The following is a 6915-nucleotide window of genomic DNA, read 5'->3' as shown; positions in this document are numbered from 1 at the left end:
CCTTAATCTTTCCATGAATGGTAATTATGCTGAGCAAGAGAGCAAGAAGAAAACATGCATACATCACTTGAGCTGAGTATCCAATTTCAGGAATGATTTTTTCCGCAAAAATTATTTTAGCAGGATAAATTAAAAATACTGTAAAAAATTATTTAGTCTTGTAAAATGTGAATTGATTATTCTCTAGTTGTCATTTTTGAAGATTAAATATTGAATTTTTATTTCATAGTTTGATCAATTTAAACAAAAATTATATAATCATTTCAAGATTACCTACTCTCTTTCTTTGAATTAGTAAAAATTTTACTAATTAAGTCAGTTTATTGACTTTTAACTGATGAATCAATTATTTAATAATATTTACTCATGTGATTAGTACACTAATTAATCAGTTTATTGAATTTTAACTGATGGTTCAGTTATTATATAATATTAACTAATGTAAATAGTAAAAAAAACGCCAATGGAACACAACGTCGAGCTTTTAGAGTTTTTACTATCATTTTGGAAAGAAATTGACTTAATAAATATGTATTATGGTGGATTTAATACGATGATTTAATTTGTGGAAGACAATTTAGTTGATTGATCGAAATTGATCTATATAAGATTTGTCTAGCCTCAGGTGAGACATAGATTTGTTCGCATTGAGTTAATTTCAAATGGAAGCCATTTACAGGTAAGCTTGTAAAACGATGACTAAATATTTCCGTCACCAAAATGCACCAGGAAAAAATTCGGTATTACGAACTTTCTCAAAATACAGGGATAAATTAAATATAAATTATCTCTTCCAAAATGTTTAAATAAAATCTGCAAAATATTGAAACGATTTCAAATTCAAGAACTTTTTATTTTCGACCCACCCTTATCTAACGAAAAATTCTTAAAGAATTAAAGCTAGCTTTGAAACTTTTTTAAAGGTTTGAGATTGGAACGAACATTAACGATTAACAAGATACAGTTCGGCGTTAGGATGTGACAACTATTCAGCCATATATTCTATACGTAAAAGGAGAAGAAAAGGAAAGATTTTTCACCTGAATGGATAATCACTGCATTTAAATAACCAACAAAGAAAGTCAAATATTTGCGTTTAATTTACTGTTTATTTTGTTGTTAATGTGAATTATTCTCGGAATTTCTTAGAGTTTGTAGCGAGTTCAATCTATAAAACGATCTGAAATAAATTCATTTAAAAATTATGTAATTGTATTATTTAGATCAAACAATATCCTACTGTTTACCGAACCCTGTTTTTAATTTAAATGCTTATAAAAGCAGACCAAAATGTATGCTGAACATAACCTCCTAAAATTAACTGATTTCATCAATTTAAATCTTACTGTTCAATCAATAGTTCTGCGCCTGGACTCCATTGTTCCGGATAATTAAAACAATTAGTCATTTTTATCTCACTGATTTAATCAGTACATTTCTGCTAATTATCAGTAGCTCAGTTCAGGCTATGTAAATTAGTAGAATTTAACTGATAATCAGTTATATTTTACTAATTCAAATTTATAGAGCGAATTAATTTTTTTTCAACACGGAGAGAAATTTCAAGAGATTAATTCATAGAAGCGCTTGATTCTCGATCTACAATTTTTACGCGATTAAAAGTCTGGGAAACTGTGATCTAAAATAATAGAATTCGAGACCTGAAAACAAAGGGGTGTGTCCTAATGTCTAAAACTTCGAGAACTACGCTATAAAAGCAGTGGTTCCGAAAGCTTAGTTGTCGCGCCAAAGCATAATAAAATCAACGAGTAGTGCCGTGAATTAATCTCCTGAAATTCCTCTCCGTGAAAATGCAGCATTTTCCGAAAGAGCATAGGTGTTCGGGATTTTTTTTCGACATGGGAATTCTTACTATTTTAATTAATTGCCAAAAATATAAAAAATTTAGGAAAATCATAAAATAGTGTGGATGCTTTTAAAAATGATTTTTTTAAATCTAATATTCGCAATTTTCTCGAAAACGAAGAAAGACATAAAATAAATGTTCAGATAAAACATAACACATCTAAAAAAGTTCTACAAAAAACCGGTTGATCTTTTTTGACAGCTTGTATCTTTTACGAGAAAAAATCAAAAATTATATTTAAAAACAAAATTCCTGTCCTCAAAAATAATTGATCCTCCTTAAAACTGATAGCATACCTTCCTTTAGTAAGAGTTAACTGTAAACAAATATGGGGAAAATAGAAAAGGTGGGGCTTTCCAGAAAACCTTCCTTACTCTTTTTATCGAATTTCGAAAACATGGAAAGAATGTTTTCAGGGAACCTCCACCACATTTCTAGTTCCTCCAATATTTTTAAAAAGTTTCTGCTAACATGAAAAAGGCACCCTATCAGTTATTTTGTAGAAATTTTATAAATATGTAAACTTTTTGTCTGATCATTTTTTGTGCCTGAATAATTGTGAAAATTCGATTTTTCAAAAATATTAATTTTCAGCGTCAGGCTGTGATTTACCAAGGACGAACTCCAAGTTATTTAATAAAAATTGCCATCTATTTAAAAAAAACGTAATAAGGATTTTTGAAAAATCCACTTTCAAGAATTAAAAGATAACAGTCGTTAAAAAGATAAAAATCCTTAAAAGATAACAGTTGTTAATCTTGAAACGATTGTACAGACATCTATGCATGAAAATATTGAATTTTCCCTACAGAAGCAAATCACAATTTTGTAGAATGAATTACAGCGGTATTGAGTTAATTTTTTTTAAATCATAAGAAAGACATATTTTTCATGATTAGCCTCTCAAAATAAAAATCTATACTTGGAATACATTCGCAAATGTACCTGAAGTTCCGAACGTTCAAATGAACGAAATATTTTTCCACATTTCTATTTCCCCCATAAATACGGTTCCAACTGTAATTTGAAATATACATTATAATTCTTTTCCAATAATAAATTATTTCCAATATGAATAAACAAAAATTTAGCACTTTTTTGGATTAAAAAGTCAGCAATAAAAAATTTTGTTCATTTGAACGTTCAGAACTTCAAGCACATCACGATGACGCAGTAAATTTTACTTTGAGATATATGTGACTGCAATATCCAATTTACGAGACAAAATCGTAAATGCCCATATTTCGGTCTCATAAATAAATATTTTTCAAATCCTTTTAATATGTTTTTCTCGCTTCAACTCCTCTCGCACAAATAATAACATTAACGCAATTTTAGAAATGCACAATGATTGCGGAAATTACATTAGATTTTTCGTATCTCGGTCCTTAGAAATAAAAGCATTAAGACAGTAGAAAACATTTTTTGAATATCTTCTGATTTGGAAATCAGAAATTCTTTGCTAAGTTGTCTATTCTAGAAACAGAAGAAAATAATAAAATTGTCCTCGTTAAATGTCTAGAAAAAATTGTTATGGACCTATTACAAACTTCTTAAATCGTTATGTAGAACTTTCAAAAATTCGTGTAAATTTTCTCGACCAGTTCCTCAGATTAATTTATCAAAGACTACAATAAATCCAAGTTGTATAATTAAGAGTTGTTTAAAATCTGTTATGTTTTCATTGATCCGCGTTTCACCACTTGTATAATAAGTTGCGCAACTGCCCATACAAAGTGTCAGCGGATTCTTGATGGAGTAATATAAATCATCAAAGGACATATATAATCATGAATATATTTGCGCTCGCCACCATTAAGACAGCCAAAATGATCGCGGGATTACCAATTTTGGCTGTACTTTTGTGTCTCAGTTTCCAAGGTAAGATTACGATTTAAAAAAATATTGCATTGGCGAGAAGAACATTTTTACATTTATATATTACAAGAATGTTCCTGGAATCAGTGTTAAATTGTGTGCTTGTTGAAGTGTTAAAAAAAGTGAAACATTAATGATTACATTAAATTTTGCAACGATTTTGAATAAAAAAGTTATATTTTATTAAGTGAGATACGCGCAATGATTAAAAATTTCTTTTACAATGTTTTGAGCATTTGAATTTTAAAAATTAAAAACACGAATTATCCAAATATTGAGAAAACTTTGATCAAAAGTATGATATTTTTTAGTCTGAGACATGTAACACATTTTTTATTTCTTTTGCGGGTAGAATTTCTTGTCCTCTTTCGAAATCGTTGGTTAATTTTAAGAAAGTATAAAAGTGACGAAATGGCAGCGGTTTCCCTGAAAATATTCAACATACATTTATTAAAATCTGGGAAATAACGCGAGATAGAAGAAAGTGCCAAGACACATTTTCTAGAACTTTTTTAGACCAACAATTTTGTTCCTTTGACTTATTTCGTATCTTGTATCGTTTTGACAAGAAACGTGAATTTTCGTTTTCAGACAAAAAAATATCTCTTCTCTCGTAGGCGCGGACGCAGGGTAGACTATCACGGAAAATACTCTTAACATTGGGACGATTATAGAAAAAAGATCAAGAGAAAAAAACGCTGCGGTTTTTGAATAAATTTACTTGGAAAATTTTTAGAGAAGCTGTCTCCATTTCGTCAATTTTAAACTTTTTTTAAATTATGCAAAGAATTTTGAAATTTATCATGTATTATATAATCTGTATTCGGAAAGTCACAATCTTATAGGCTAGCTCAACCTGCAAACACGTATTCCAAATCCGAGAGAATTTTGGATTCTACACAAGTATTGCAAGAATATATCATAATAAAATTATCACACTCTTAATTGCAAAGTTTTGATAATTTTTTGATCTTTTGCGTTTTGAGTTTTTAAAATTCAAGTATTTCTAAGTTTGTCAACAACAAATTTTCGGCAAATTGGTAAGATACATGTCCTATACTTCCCTTATGAAAAACAACATATTTAAGAAGCAAATGATTTTTTGACTTGAGCATGAACTGCTTGCCCGATTTGAAAAAAAAATTCCCCGGAAAAAGATTTTACAAGACGATTCTGATTTAAAATCAAATAAATTATCATTTTTATTTTGAAAATTATTTCAATATGATTTTAAGAATTAAATCTTTCGCAATCTTAGCACATCATCATTCATAATTAAAAAATAATATTTACAGTTTTCGGAAATCCCATTACTTCTGAGGATATACAAATTTGCACCCAACTTTGCAACAAATGTAATGGAAAAACAATAATTAAGGAAGGAAAATGCGAATGTGCTATTGCTGACGATGATAAAAAAGGTAAAATAAAAAGTTATAAATATAAAAAAACAGGTCCGTTAGGCTGGCAGGACCTCATTGCAAAAATGGACTGAAAACCTATAGGGAATTTAGGGCGCATTTAGGGCTAATTTAACCCACTAATGGCCAAAACTAGTTTCCGTCGATATAATTCAGTGACTTTTTATATTGTGATTTGTATTTACCTGATTAAAACAACTATTTCAAAATATTTTCAAAATTTCCTTACCTGTTCTCTGCCATGCGGTGCAGTCTGTTCGCTTTGTTGAAACGGTGGCTACAGAGTTTTAAAGAAGGCGTGCTTTCGGGTCGCAAATACGACTCATGGCCATTAATGGGTTAATGCCCTATTGCTAAATTTAATGCTCTCCATTTAAACAAAAAAACTGGTGTTCATGCTAGCTTAACGTTAAGCTAGCAGAACCACACGTAGTAATAAATTAATTTTTTTTAATTTCGTTGCTGTATAATTTAAGGCTCATTTAGGGCTCACTTAATGCCCTATTGCCAAATTAGATGGTAGGTTTATTTTTTAAACCTGTGGTTCTGCTCTCTTAACGTTAAGCTAGCCGCACCACACATACAAAAAAATGACTTAGACAACATTTCTTTGCACCATAATTTAGGGCTCATTTAAGGCTCACTTAATGATCTATTGTCAAATTTGATGCTACGCATTACAAAAAAAACTGTGATTCTGCTATCTTAACGTTAAGCTAGCAGGACCAAACATAAAAAAATGACTTTGACAATATTTCTTTGCAGTATAATTTAGGGCTCATCTGGGAATATAATAATGAAAAATGAAAAAAAATTGTTTAAACAATTTTAGTAAAAATGAATTAAAAAAATTTCTTCTTCTACCCTATATTAAGGCTCACTTAGAGCTCCACAAATATAATATTTAAATTTAACAAATAATTGTTTAAGCAAATTTAATACACAACAATTATTTTATTTTCGTTTGTTTTGCATAATTTCAGGCTCCGTTAAGGCTCCTGAAATATCATCGACCGAAGGTCGTCCGATATTTCCTTAGCCCTTTTTTTCGTTATATATGGTGTTGTGCCACCTTAACATTATAAAGAATACGTGAAGGAAACCATAAATGCCATTTTCACTCCTCACATTATTTAGGGCTCCTTTAGGACTAATTTGGGCCCATAGTCCTAAATTTTGGGCTCTAGTTTTTTTTGAAAAAAATAGTGTTTGCAATAGTTTAACAATAACTTAGTTCAATATTGCTTTAAATCGTAATAAAAATGAATTTACAGAAACTTCACCTTAAAGAATAATTTAGGGCTCATTTAGGGCTCTGGGAATATGATAATTAAAAATTTAAAACAATGTTTAAACAATTTTTTATCTATTTTTTACAAAAAATATTAGAGTCCAAATTAGTCCTAAAGGAGCCCTAAGTAATGCAAGGCGTTTTCTACACGTATTTTGTATAAGGTTAAGGTGGCAAAACACCATATATAACAGAAAAGGGACTAAGGAAATATCGCACGACGAATTGTTTAAACCATTTTTGTTCATTTTTCATTATTATATTCCCAGAGTCCTAAATTATTCTATAAGGTGAATTTTTCGTGAAATCATTTTTAGTACGTTTTACAGCAAGGTTCGGCCAGCTTAACGTTAATCGAGCCGCCGCATGGAAGAACGGGATATAAAATATTTTTCGAGGAGTGGGAGGGCCCTTGTAGGTTTATGAAGACATTGTTGAATTTATATTTTTTAAATATG

This window comes from Belonocnema kinseyi, chromosome 4 (genome assembly GCF_010883055.1).
Source record: "Belonocnema kinseyi isolate 2016_QV_RU_SX_M_011 chromosome 4, B_treatae_v1, whole genome shotgun sequence".
NCBI lineage: Eukaryota > Metazoa > Arthropoda > Insecta > Hymenoptera > Cynipidae > Belonocnema > Belonocnema kinseyi.
The sequence above is the reverse complement of the archived record's forward strand: the minus strand, read 5'-3'. Positions refer to the sequence as shown.